The following is a 13,462-nucleotide window of genomic DNA, read 5'->3' on the forward strand; positions in this document are numbered from 1 at the left end:
TCACTGTATTAAGAATGTCAGTCACTATTGTAAAAAAAACTATTTTGAATCTTGCAAAATATCTTATTTGGAGATGCTCTTTCTCAATGTCATCAAGATATTATTCCCTAGTTCCACAATTCCTGTTCCCATCTCACATGTGGCACCTCCACTTGTCCTACTATGAAGTGTCAGGAGACAGACTTACGCTTATACCTAAAACAATGGAAAAAAAAGAACGTATGAGGCAATCTGGAAGACACTGGAAATCCTCTGGAAACAAAAGGCAGCAGACCCTGAAAAATGGGAAATATGTAAGGTGAGCCCTTGTAGGGCTTGAAGAGTTCACCAACTGTGATACATGGAGGGGGATCCAGGCAGACCCTGGATGTTGAGAACAAGGATCTGGGAATCTGGGGAGACCAAGGCAGCCAGAGTTCACAAGTCAGAGTGCAAGATAAGAGACAGCTACACAGAAAGAGAACCCCACAGATATGCAGAGGGCCCTCCCTGATCAGTGCATGCTTGTGAGGAACCTACACAAGCCTGAAGAAGGAGCCACCTAAAAGGATTAAGAGGGAATGATATCCAGGCTCATACAAGGCAGCTCCTATTCTTATTCACTGGAGTGGAAAACTTCCTAATTGGAATTCAATCAAGTACTTAGAAAGATTTTACCTTACTAGTAAGGCAAAATTAGCTCTAGAGTAATCACATCTGTCAAAGCTAAAAAGCAAGACCTGAAAGAATCAAAGTACCTCCGTGTAACTTAAGAACAAAACTCAAAAACATTTATGAAAATACAAAATCGGCCATCACACCATAATCTCCGGCATGCAATCCAAAATTACTACAGTACACAAAAAAGCAGAAAAACATGACCCGTAATGAAGAGAAAAACATCAACCAATTGAAACTGACCCAGAAATACTAGAATTAGTAGACAAAGACAATGAAACATGTATTCCATATTTTTAAAGAGCCAAAGGATGGATAAAGTATGTTAAATATAGATGTGGAAAACAGAAAAAAAATAACCAAATCAAATGCCTCAACATAAAAACTACAATGAGAAGGAAGAAATTCTAGGAATGATGGATATGTTAATTTGACTATGGTAATGGCATCACAGATGTACACATGTCAAAACCTAGCAAACTATATACATTTTAAATATGTACAGTTTATTCTGTGCCAATTATACCTCAATAAAACTGCTGAGAGGAGAGAAAGAAAAAGAGAGAAGATTATCCTTAGGCCGCACTCTACTTGTCTGATAGGGATTTGCCCACTACATGCCTGTTGTTCAAAGGCAGATCTGAGATATCTAAGGCTTAGTATAATTACCAATTAGAGCTCACTGCTTCCATGGTAAATTTACCTCTCTCAAATTGCCTTGGTCTCTAATACTGTATTCTGAACTGACAATGGCAATATAAAAATACAATCCTAAGTCTATGCTGGGCAGCACTATACTGTTACTACAATCCTTCTCTACTTCCACCTAGAACACCTTACTCATAATGACCACGCTTCCCAGATAAAATTCGTCAGCCTCCATTTCTCCTCCCTCTTCCCATCCCTCCCCAGTTTTTTTCTGGTAGTTACCAGTGTGGGCAGGAAGAGGAAGGAGCATGAAAAGGGATGGGATGAAGTCTCTGCTATAAAACAAACCTTGGGTAAAAATTTTCCTTAATCTGGCTGTGTTACTATTAGTATCTATTATTAGATCCAATAGGGAGTTAAGTCACCTTAATTTTTAATGTTTCATATTTTCATCTTTGTTTCTTAATAAGTATTTTAGCAGGACACAGCTACTCATATATCATTTTGTACTACAAACTTCAAATTGCTTTTATGAAGTCAGAAATTTAGTTCCTGAAGCATTTAAGAACCAAGAGTCTTAGCTACTTTTCATTTGTGATCTGTTAGCAAATTCTTAATACTATTACTATGTGAGTTGTGTTTTGAACACCTAATTATTAAACATTCTCAAGCTTTTATTGTTTTTGAGACATTTATCTAAACATGTCAATGAGAAAAGAAAAACAATTTTATAGAAATAAATTTTATGTATAGACACATTTGGGAACACATGTATTTACATCATATAAAGACGTGAAATCTAGGGTATTTATGAGTATCTTATACTCCTTAAATTTTTAGCCTGTACATATGAACTATGATCAACCAGCATAATTTAATACCAATCTATGCTTTAAACCTGATTTCATTCTATTTCCTTTTGATATTTTTATCATATACTCATGATATTAACAGAAAAATTAAAAGTTAAAGTCTAACTGTAGTTGTATTCAAGGGAATTTGAATCTTTCTATGAAGCTATTTAGGCTTAAGCATACAATTCAATTCAATGTTTTGTTAAAGGAAGAAAATAGAAAACTTCCATTCCCATGGCCTCCCAAAGTCTCAATTTGGCGTTCAGGATATACATGGTCACAGACTAACAGAATTTGATTAGAAAGAAAATGCAGACTTCAGTTTTGTCCTTCTACGAAACTTCTTGAAAATACTGGATTGGGCTTCATGTTCCTCCTCTGTACTCAAGAATGTTGAAATCTCTAAGATACACCTAGTCTGTGACAAACTCCTGATCCACAGTCCTAGTAACACTTTCAAAAAGGTATATTAGGCTCGTTTGGTACTGCTTACTTACTCTTAGTGAACCCTAAGTTGGATTAACCATTTCTGTTTAATTCCTCTGATGATCACCTCCATAAAGTCTGTATCAGAAGCTTCATTTCAAAGTGCGCACGTGAGATATAGACAATATTAGGTGAGTTTTCTCTCCAGCTCCAGCATCTACATTGAAATCCCTTGCCTACTACTATTTGATTCTTCACCATGTAAATTCATCACTTTTTAAACATTTCAGAATATACCCAAATATGCTAAATGAGACTTCTGGAGAATGCAAAGATAGATATCTATTACTATTATGATGGTTTACAAATATGCCCATATGATAAAAGGGTCACAGACCTCTCCTACCTAGGCCAATACTTTGTACCCTGTCAACAAAAGTCAAGTTTCAGGTTCACTGGGTCTATACATTGGTGTGTACTTTCTACACTGCCACTCCTCCACTTGCTTATTAAGTCTACTTCTTTTGAATCATATATATATATGTGTGTATATATATATTATATATATATAAGTATATCATATATATATCATATATATATCATATATATATCATATATATATGATATATATATGATATATATCCTTCCCAGAGCCATAATTTAGCCATGAGTCTCATCCCTCAAAACTGTCATTTTTGTTTTTGTGCCAACTATTCTTCATTAAAATTTCAAATTCACTTTGTTGTTTTTTGGAGGTGGGAGTTAAGGGTAGAAAGATATGAAGACACAAGAAGAGAATAATACAAAGCATCAGGCACTGGTCTTTGTCAGTTTCCTATGAATTTTCTAGTAATCCCTTTACTGCTTATATTTGTGTCATAGAGGCTATCTTCTATGATTTCAACTATGCTTTGATCACCTTGCCTTTGAAACGTGAGTTTAATATCTTCTCCAGCAGGTCAAAGGAAACAATAAGAACTGGCTATCCTTAATATACAATGTGACTTAAGAAGCCATTAACTCAGTTCTTCAATACCATCTGTAGTAGGGTGAACTATACACCACCCAACACACACAAAAAAGAATGTGCATCCAGAATCTCAGAAAGTAACCTTATCTTTACAGATCAAATTAAATATCTCAAAAAAGAGATCCTGGATTAGGTGGGCCCTAAATAAAATAACTGTCCTTATAAGAGACCAAACAAAGAAAAGGAGAAGACAGAGACACACAAGACAGACACAAGGAAGAAGGCTGTAGAGATTACAATTATGCTGCCACAAGTCAAGGAAGAGCAGCAGTACCAGAAACAGGAAGAAAAGAAGGATCCTCCCTAGAACCTTAGGGAGAAGCATGGCCCTCTCAACACCTTGATCTCAGATTTCTGGCCTCTAGAAACTGTGAGAGAATAAATTTCTGTTGTTTTAAGCCACTAAGTTCGTGGTAATCTCACAGCAGCCTTGAAAAATCCAGCACACCATCTAAATCACGAGTCACAAACTTTTTCTGTAAAGAACCAGATAGCAAATATGTTAGGCTTTGTGGGCCATGAGTCTCTGTTGCAACTATGCAGCCAGATGGGTGTGGTTATGTTCCAATAAAACTTTACTTACAAAAACAAGCAAACAGGATGGATTTGGCTGATGAGCTATAGTTTACTGACTACATGACATACATGATATCTAAATGGTATCTAGCAATCTAAACTGCATCTATCATTTAAATAATCTAAATCATATTTTCTATATCCTTTTTCTCTTTTAAATTTATAATTATGATGTATACGATAAGCACTTTCAATTATGTGCCCAAATTCTGTAGTTTTGTTCCCAGAATTTAATCTCAAGACACATTTCAGAATTTTTCTTGAAAATCCCCCACCAATCAACAGGGAGTGGAATTACGGGCAGAAACCCTTCTAGGATTCTCTCATCACATAGGTAAGTACACTAAGATGTCAGCAAACCTCCTTGTTTAATGCCTTGGGCATCTCTCATATCTACCTATCTTTCCGCAAGTAATAGCTAATTATCTTAACAGATTTCTTCTTTTTGGACATGAGAACTTGATTCCCCAAACTTTCCAATGTCTACATTTTCCTTCAATAAATAAATATCTTCTTGTGCCTAGAACCACTAGCCGTAAGAACCTTTCATTATTTAAATTAGTTTGAAGTATGTTTTCTCCTCTTATTTCACTATCACATTTTTCTACCTCGATCATCTGATCTTGATTTCTTCCCAATGCTATCCAACATACCTTCTTTCCCAAATCATTTTTTCCTAAGCAACTTTGAGTCTACCAAGCCAGCATATACTAAAATGCCCCAAGCTGTTTTGCTCTCTCCTCAGTATATATATATATCTATATAGATATATATATATGTATCTATATATAGATATATCTATATCTATATATAGATACATATATATATATCTATATCTATATATATATATCTATATATATATGACTATCTTCTTTAGACAGGAAAATAAAGGTAACACATACCCTGCACACCACTGCAACTGTTCTTCTGTGTCGGTACTGTTACGATCTCTAGATGAATACTGCTTTATGCATCCTTCTGCAATGCAGCTCTGTTAATTCCGGAAATTTCCACAGTAAACTCGGTCTGTCAGTTACCATGGAAACTGCCTGCTTCCTGGCACTACTAACAAATGAGTATTTTTGCTGTGATCTAAGATGAAGCAAAAGGAAAAGCTGAAAAATGAAATGTCCAGAAGAATGGCTCAAACATTCTAAACAGAAAATTTCAAATTCTGATATTGACATTTAGTGAACAGGATGCATTAGACAAATTACATAAGTTTGCAGTATTCTGAAGCAGTACTGATTTATAAAGCACAAAGAAATGTTTTATCACCACGGAAAAGAGAAATATTAAAGAGGACAAGACAAACAATCATGTTTGCATCATGCTGCTGCTATTGACTGTTTCCTAAGACCTGATCGTGTGTCAGCTGTACTCAAAGTTTATCATTAGAGTAGTTTTTCTGGGCTGTGCTTCTTCAAGAAAAGGTAAAGAAAGCTGCCCTAAACCTATAGGTTACATGTTTTTGTAAGATGCTTTCCCTGTTTAGGCACCAATTTCCAGTGGCAGCTAAAACCTCTTCCCAAGTATGTAAGAAATTAAGAGTCATTTAGAGTATGTCTCGGGATATTTACATACTCTAAAAACGCATTGTTTTTACCAACAAGGTAGCTTTACTAGTATTCTCAGAACATCAGACACAGCCAACCATAATTCCTTCCCACCTGCAATTTGAAACAATGCTAGATTTCTGTAACATCACACACTACCAGTTTGCTTTCTAATTCTCAATCATCTTTTAATTTCTGCCTGTCCCTCCCCTCTTCTATCCAACCTCTAAATGTTAGATTTCCTCAGGACTTAGCCCTGGACCAAATTTTCTCATCAAAATACATTCTCACCCTCTTCCTAGGCAACCCTATCATCTATATGCCAGCAATTCTCAACTTTTTACCTCCAATCTACAACTTCACCTCTGGCACTAGACTCCTATTTTCAACACCAGACTATGCAACATATACACATAAGCACAGACACACATATAATACATATACATACATATATAGACACACACTATATATATATGTATGTTTTGATATCTCTAATAAAATATGTGACATCTCAAACTTAACATATCTAAAACCCAACTCTTGTCCTTTTATGACCCCTATCTACAGATGCTCCATACCCAGTTGCCTCCATCACAGTAATAGCAACTGAACCCATTAATTCAAGCCAGAATTCTACAAGTCACTATGAACACCTTCCTCCTTGTCACCTCCTACATTCAAATTATTACCAATATTTATTACTTATCTCCAAAATCTCTTCACAGTCTCTCTACCTCTACTGTCATCAATTTAATATTATTAAAGCCATTACAGGTGACCACTATGTTTCAGCTGTATTACCATAACTTTATCAGGTCTCCCTAATTCTAGTCTTACCTGCCTCCAACACATACTCTACATGGCAGCCAGAATAATTACTTTAGCCTGTAAATAATCAGTTGAGATTGTAAATCACTCACCTGCTTATAACCTTTCCATAGCTCCCCACTGCACTTTGGATGTCATCCAGTTCTTTATCTACAAGGCCCTACATTACATGGCCCATCTCTCCATACCTATCTCTACACCTTAATTTAAAGCCACTTTACATTTCCCACTCAGTCATCCTCCATGCAAACTGTCATTCCTTCCATTCCATGGCAAGTTGAATATTTCCCACTTTGGCAATGTCCAATACATGCTATTCCTTCCACTTGGAACACTCATCAATTCCTCTCCCAAATCTAGTAAAACTCACTCAGGTTTAGAAACCTTCATTGACTACCTTTTCACCACCCTCATTCTATCTAAATTAGGCCTGTATTTCTCTCCTAGCACCTGGTTCTTTTCCTTTAATAGCATATAGGTGACTATGTTATACACACACACACACACACACACACACACATCTGTGTCTACCTCTAAATCTCAATCTTCATGAAGTAACAATCACATCTCTTTTTTTCAAAATGAAATACCCATGCCCACACCATAGTAACTAGCAGATGGTAGACATTCAACAAACATTTGCTAAATGTATGAAAGAACACACACAGACTGCTTTGGTTTCTGGCAACTATGAGTTGCTCTGAACGCTCTGATGTTCTCCCTGGACTTTATGAGATATCCCTATACCCATTCCCCAAATTCCCCTTTCTGCCATCCATTCAAACCCCAAGATAAGGAATACACCTCTTATATCTGACCTCTGCAGCTCCTCAGTCAGGAAAAAGATTCATCTATGTAAACCTGCAGTGCTCTCTGTAACAGTGGTCCTAAGAAGGGGCAAATTTGCACTCCAAGGGTTATCTGGTAATGTCTGAAGACATTTTTGGCTGTCATAGCTAGTAGGGGGCAGGTGTTACTGACACCCAGTGGGATGCCAGTAAACATCCTACCATGCACAGGACAACAGCCTCCCGTAACAAAGAATTTTCCAGTCTAGTACCTCAGTAGTAACAAGGTTGAGAAGACACAGCTACTTCCAGTCTCATTACCAATCTATGAGCAATTAAACACTGGTTAATTTTTAAAAGTATGTTTCACCAGCACAAAGTTGTTCTTTAAAACATTGTTTTTAACTAAACGGTGAAAATAATCTAAATAGCTATTAATAAGAAACTAGTTAAATATAGAATACACCTATACAATGTAATAAATACTATATAACTAAGAATAGAGTATGTGAGTGGGGCGCAGTGGCTCACGCCCATGCACTTTGGGAAGCCAAGGTGGGTGGATCACTTGGGACAGGAATTCAAGACCAGCCTGGCCAACAGGTAAAACCCCATCTCCACCAAAAAATACAACAATTAGCCAGGTGTGGTAGTGCACACCTGTAACCCAGTTTCTTGGGAGGTGAAAGCACAAGAATCACTTGAGCCCAGGAGGTAGAGACTGTGGTAAGCTGAGATCATACTACTATACTTCAGCCTGGGCAACACAGCGAGACCGTCTCCAAAAGAAAAAGGAAGGAGAAAGAAGAATGAAGAAAGGAGGAGGAGGAGAAAAGAAAAGGCTATGTGTTAATTCAGAAATATTTTCAAGATGTACTAAGTTACTAAGTGAAAAACATCAAGCTACAAAAAGTACAGAATAAAACTGCTATTGTGTGTAAATATTCTTTAAGGATTTATATAAATTATTATATATTCTGATCTATAATAAGCTTTTCTGCAGAGCATATTACATTTAATAGTTATCTCTATTAACCCTTATAACATTTATCTATGGAGATAAATATTAAGGGCATGAAGCTTATTTTTTGTTTTATAACTTTCTGCATCAACTGAATTATCTTACCAGAAGCAGGTACTACTGATTTTTTAAACAGTAACATGAACCTGGATGATAAGATAATGGGCCATTTTGGCTTTCTTCTTTATACTTTTTCTGTATTAAAAAAAGAGAAAAACGCAATAGTAAATTTTTAAAACACACTAAAAACAAGTCTCCACACACTTTTTAGGGGACTTTAACTACTTCAGGGTACACCATACCCGATGTGGTGCAACAGATATTAAAAATTTCACTCTAGTGTTCTTTCACAAACATTACAAAAAGGGAAACCAAATGGGCAGAAATAAAATTTATCACAGTATTGTTCCACAGGCATAAAAGCTGAATTTAATAAAAACACAGGGTTCACATATTTATCGAGTCATCTCAATTGCTGAAATATACAGATGCTTTGAGAACATGGAGAAAACCATAAATATTGTTCAGTGAGAGGAAAAAATAAAATCTATCAATATAACTTTTATTGTTACTGGCCAGGCATAGTGGCTCATTCTTGTAATCCTAGCAATTTGGGAGGCCAAGGCTGGTGAATCACAAGGTCAGGAGATCAAGACCATCCTGGGTAACACAGTGAAACCTTGCCTCTACTAAAAAGACAAAAAATTAGCCGGGCGTAGCGGTGGGCACCCGTAATCTCAGCTACTCAGGAGGCTGAGGCAGGAGAATCACTTGAACCCAGGAGGCAGAGGTTGCAGTGAGATCACATCACTGTACTCCAGCCTGGGTGATAGAGCAAGACTCCGTCTCAAAAAATAATAATACATGTATACATAATTGTTATTGTTATTGTTATTGTTCTGCACTGCTTTTAAAATTGAGGCATCATTTACATATAGTGAGATGCACAAATCATAAGCATACATGGTTCAGTGCGCTTTGACAAATGCCAACACCTTTCTATCTCACAAAATATAGCAAGATAGAGAACATTCCATCACCCCAGAAAATTTCCTGGTTCCTTAACGCCATTCTTGTCAATCTCCTCCAGGGGCAAGCATTGCTCTGATTTCAATCACCACAGATGCTTTCTGCCTACTCTAGATTTCACAGAGACAGAATCACTGTGTTCTCTTTTGTGTCTGGCTTCTTCTGCTCAGCATTTTTAGAGATTCATCAATATGGTTGCAGTTATTAGTATTTGCTCCACTTTACTGAGGAAGATTATTTTATTGAATAATATACCATAATTTATTTATTCATTTTTCCATTATTGAACACTGGGTTTCTAATTTGGAGGCTATTACAAATAAAGTTTCTATGAACATTCACCTAAAAATATTTGAGGTTATTTTCATTTTAGGTAAATAACAAAAAGTAAAACGGCTGGGTCATGAGGCAGATGCTTGTTCCATTTTATAAAACACCTAGCCAACAGTTTTCTAAAGTGGTTGTACCATTTTCTACTTCCTCAACAATATAGGAGAATTCTGCTCATACCATGATTTGCCAACATATTGCCTGGTCTTTTAAATTCTACTTCAGGTGGAGGTGTAGCGGTTATCACCTTCTGTTTTAGTCTGCATTTCTCTGATTACTAATGTTCTTATGTTTGTTTCTCTAATACTTATCATCCATTTCAATACCTTCTTTGTGAAGTGTCTATCACAGTCTTTAAACCATTTTTTAAATTGGGTTCTTTGGGATGGCCCCAGGGGCTCAATGTATGTAATCCCAGCACTTTGGGAGACCAAGGCAGGAGGATCACTTAAGGAGAGTTCAAAACCCAGCTAGGCAACATGGTAAGATCCTATCTCTACAATTTTTTTTAATGAGTCAGGGTTGATGGAATGTGCCTGTAGTCCCAGCTACTCTGGAGGCTGAGGTGGGAGGGTTGCTGGAACCCACAAGTTCAACGTTACAGTAAGCTATGATGCACTCCAGCTTTGGTGACAGAGCAAAATTCTGTCTCAAAAACAAAAAAGTAAACAGGGTTGTTTTGGGTTGTAGCTCCTTACACATACAAAAGTACTTTGTCAAAAGTATACATTGTGAATGTTTACAGAAGTACTTTGTCAAAAGTATACATTGTGAATGTTTTCTTCTAGTATGTGATTTGCCTTTTTTTTTTTTTTTTTTTTTTTTTGTTGTTGTTTTTCCATTCTTGTCGCCCGGGCTGGAGTGCAGTACTGCAACCTCTGCCTCCTGGGTTCAAGTGATTCTCCCACCACAGCCTCCCAAGTAGCTAGGATTACAGGCATGCACCACCACTCCAAGCTAACAGATGTGGTTTCACTCTGTTGGTCAGACTGGTCTCGAACTCCTGACCTCAAGTGACTTGCCCGCCTCAGCCTCACCAAATTACAGGCATGAGCCGCCACGCCTGGCCTTGCCTATTTATTTTCTTAAAAAACTTTTGATGAACAGAAATTTTTAATTTTGATAAAATCCAATTTATTTTTTTTAATGGTTTGTCTTATCAAAGAAATTTCTGCCTATGTGAAATAAATATATTTTGAATATTTTCTTTTAGAAGCTTTATAGAGGTTTTGCTTTTACTTTTAGGTCTATGATCCATCTTGAGGTAATTTTTGCATGTGGTGTGAAGTAGAAATTAAGATTTAACCTTTCAAACCTTTTTCCAGTTTGTTCCATCACCTTGAAAAGCCTATCCCTTTTCCCACTGAACTGTATAAGCACCACAGTCAAAAATAAATGGGCTATATATGTGCATTTGTCTACTGGACTTTCTATTATATTCCATTGTTCTATTTGTTTATCCTTAATATCCTTCCACCAAGCTTTAATTACTGTAGCTTGTAGTAGCTGAAATCAGGTAGTTTAAGTCTTCCAACTTACTGTTTTAGAAAATTGTTTTTGGCTATTCTAGATACTTTGCATTTTCACACATATTTTGGAATCAAAATGTCACATTATACATATTTTAAAAGTCTGATGGGATTTCACCGAATCAATACATCAATGTAAGAAGAACAGACATCCCAGATCAATAACAGAATAAAAAACTGTTTTTCCTAGAATGAAAGAGTGGTTTCTAGATTGAAAGAGTCGACTGAGAGCAAACTAGAAGGAAAAAGAAAGGTAAGGGGAGGAGGGAAAGGAGGGAAAAGACTGGGAAAAGGGAAGAGGGGAGGGGAGGGGGATGAAGAATGCAAATATAGTGAGATTTCAGACACTGGGGAAAAAGAAAAATCCCACAATAAATCACAAAAGGAAAAAAAGGTCACAAACCAAGTTTCAGGAATCAAAATCACATCTAACCTTTTAAAGTAACCATGTAAAATAGAAAATGCTGTTGAAATACAAACATAATTCTGGAAAAAAATTTCTGACCCAGAATTCTATACCCAATAAAACTACTAATCTATTATGAGGGTTAACTATTTAAAGACATTTTCAAAGCCAGGCAGTGGTTCACGCCTGTAATTCCAGCACTTTGGGTGGCCAAGGCAGGAGGATAGCTTGAGTTCGAGACCATCCTGAGCAACAGAGCAAGACCCCGTCCTCTACAAAAAAATTTAACAATGAGACAGACATGGTGGCATATGCCTGTAGTGCCAGCTGCTCAAGAGGGTAAGGTAGGAGAATCGCTTGAGTCCAGTTGTTCAAGACTGCAGTGAGCTATGACAGCACCATTCACTCCCAGCCAGGGCAACGGCACAAGACCCTGTCTCAAAAAAGAAAAAGGTATTTTCAGGCACAGAAAGACCCAAAAAGCTTAAGAAATAATTAAAAACTACTGAACTCTTATCTCAGGAAGACTTAGTATACTGTACCAAAATGAGAGTATATTTTGGTAGATTATATATTCTCAGTCTTCCTGAGATATGAATATATCTCTATTCTCATTTTGGCAGAGTGGAAATGGGAAAAATAAAACAAAAAGATGAAATCCTAGAAACAGAGAATCAGAATCAGACCTTCACAAAACAATGGGAACAGCAGTGTGAAGCAGGCCTCAAGTGCTACCACTCCAGATAAGGGCGAGAGTATGGATGGGTAGCTAACTCAACAAAAAAAAGTGGGGGGGAAAGGGGAGAGCTGAGTGGTTAACTGATATATTTACTTATATTCAGAGAAGATTCACGGTGAACCATAAATGAGGCAATTAACGCTGGGGAAAACAAATTTGCTCAAGAACAATAATATAATCACATGTTAGTTGTAGATAATTTAAAAAAAAAAAAAAAAAAACACTGAAAAAATGTTACCTTTATATAGCAAATTTCCTAAATAATAGATAAAAGTTTCCAGAAACATACATACTACAAAGGCAAAAGGCCTCATAATATTCTGAACAAAATCAGAACTCAAAAACACAAATGCCTGATTAGAAGTGGTTGGAAAATTCATCAACAGCTAAGAAGTCACATACATCTTCAAGGAGCAGCACTTGGGAGTGCTGTGAGTTAAAAAACCAGGGCTATCTTCTAATGTCTGCCTCAGTCTCTGATTCAAGAATAAAGATGGTTTATAACACCAAAAGCACACAACTCAACAGCATGAATCATTAATCTATGCAAATATATACTCCAGAATTAGCGTTCACCACCTCAGCTATAAACATCCAGCTTCAAGGGAATGTGAATCTCAAGGGGGTAGGGGCCCACAAAGAGAATCAGTTCTATCACTCCTATTACCATTGCCACCTCTGCCGAGAATTACTTCTCCAGTGAATTGCTGATTTGAGGAAGTGTGCCACACCCTCAGGTACTCTGAGGTAGAATGTGGGACTAAAGACTGAATATTCCTGAACTGTAGCTTTAAGAAGTATAATGATCTGCCAGGCGCGGTGGCTCAAGCCTGTAATCCCAGTACTTTGGGAGGCCGAGGCGGGTGGATCACGAGGTCAAGAGATCGAGACCATCCTGGTCAACATGGTGAAACCCCGTCTCTACTAAAAGTACAAAAAATTAGCCGGGCATGGTGGCACGTGCCTGTAATCCCAGCTACTCAGGAGGCTGAGGCAGTAGAATTGCCTAAACCCAGGAGGCGGAGGTTGCGGTGAGCCGAGATCG

General features: G+C 37.0%; 1 protein-coding gene across 3 annotated transcripts in view; it reads right to left on the reverse strand.

The window, feature by feature from the left end:
* MAP2K4 (mitogen-activated protein kinase kinase 4) overlaps positions 1 to 13,462 on the reverse strand; it is a 125,409-nt gene that overhangs the window by 69,702 nt on the left and 42,245 nt on the right. The gene's annotated exons all lie outside the window — the stretch shown is intronic.

The sequence above is a fragment of the Cebus imitator genome, unplaced genomic scaffold (genome assembly GCF_001604975.1).
Source record: "Cebus imitator isolate Cc_AM_T3 unplaced genomic scaffold, Cebus_imitator-1.0 Scaffold72, whole genome shotgun sequence".
In the NCBI taxonomy this organism is placed as follows: domain Eukaryota; kingdom Metazoa; phylum Chordata; class Mammalia; order Primates; family Cebidae; genus Cebus; species Cebus imitator.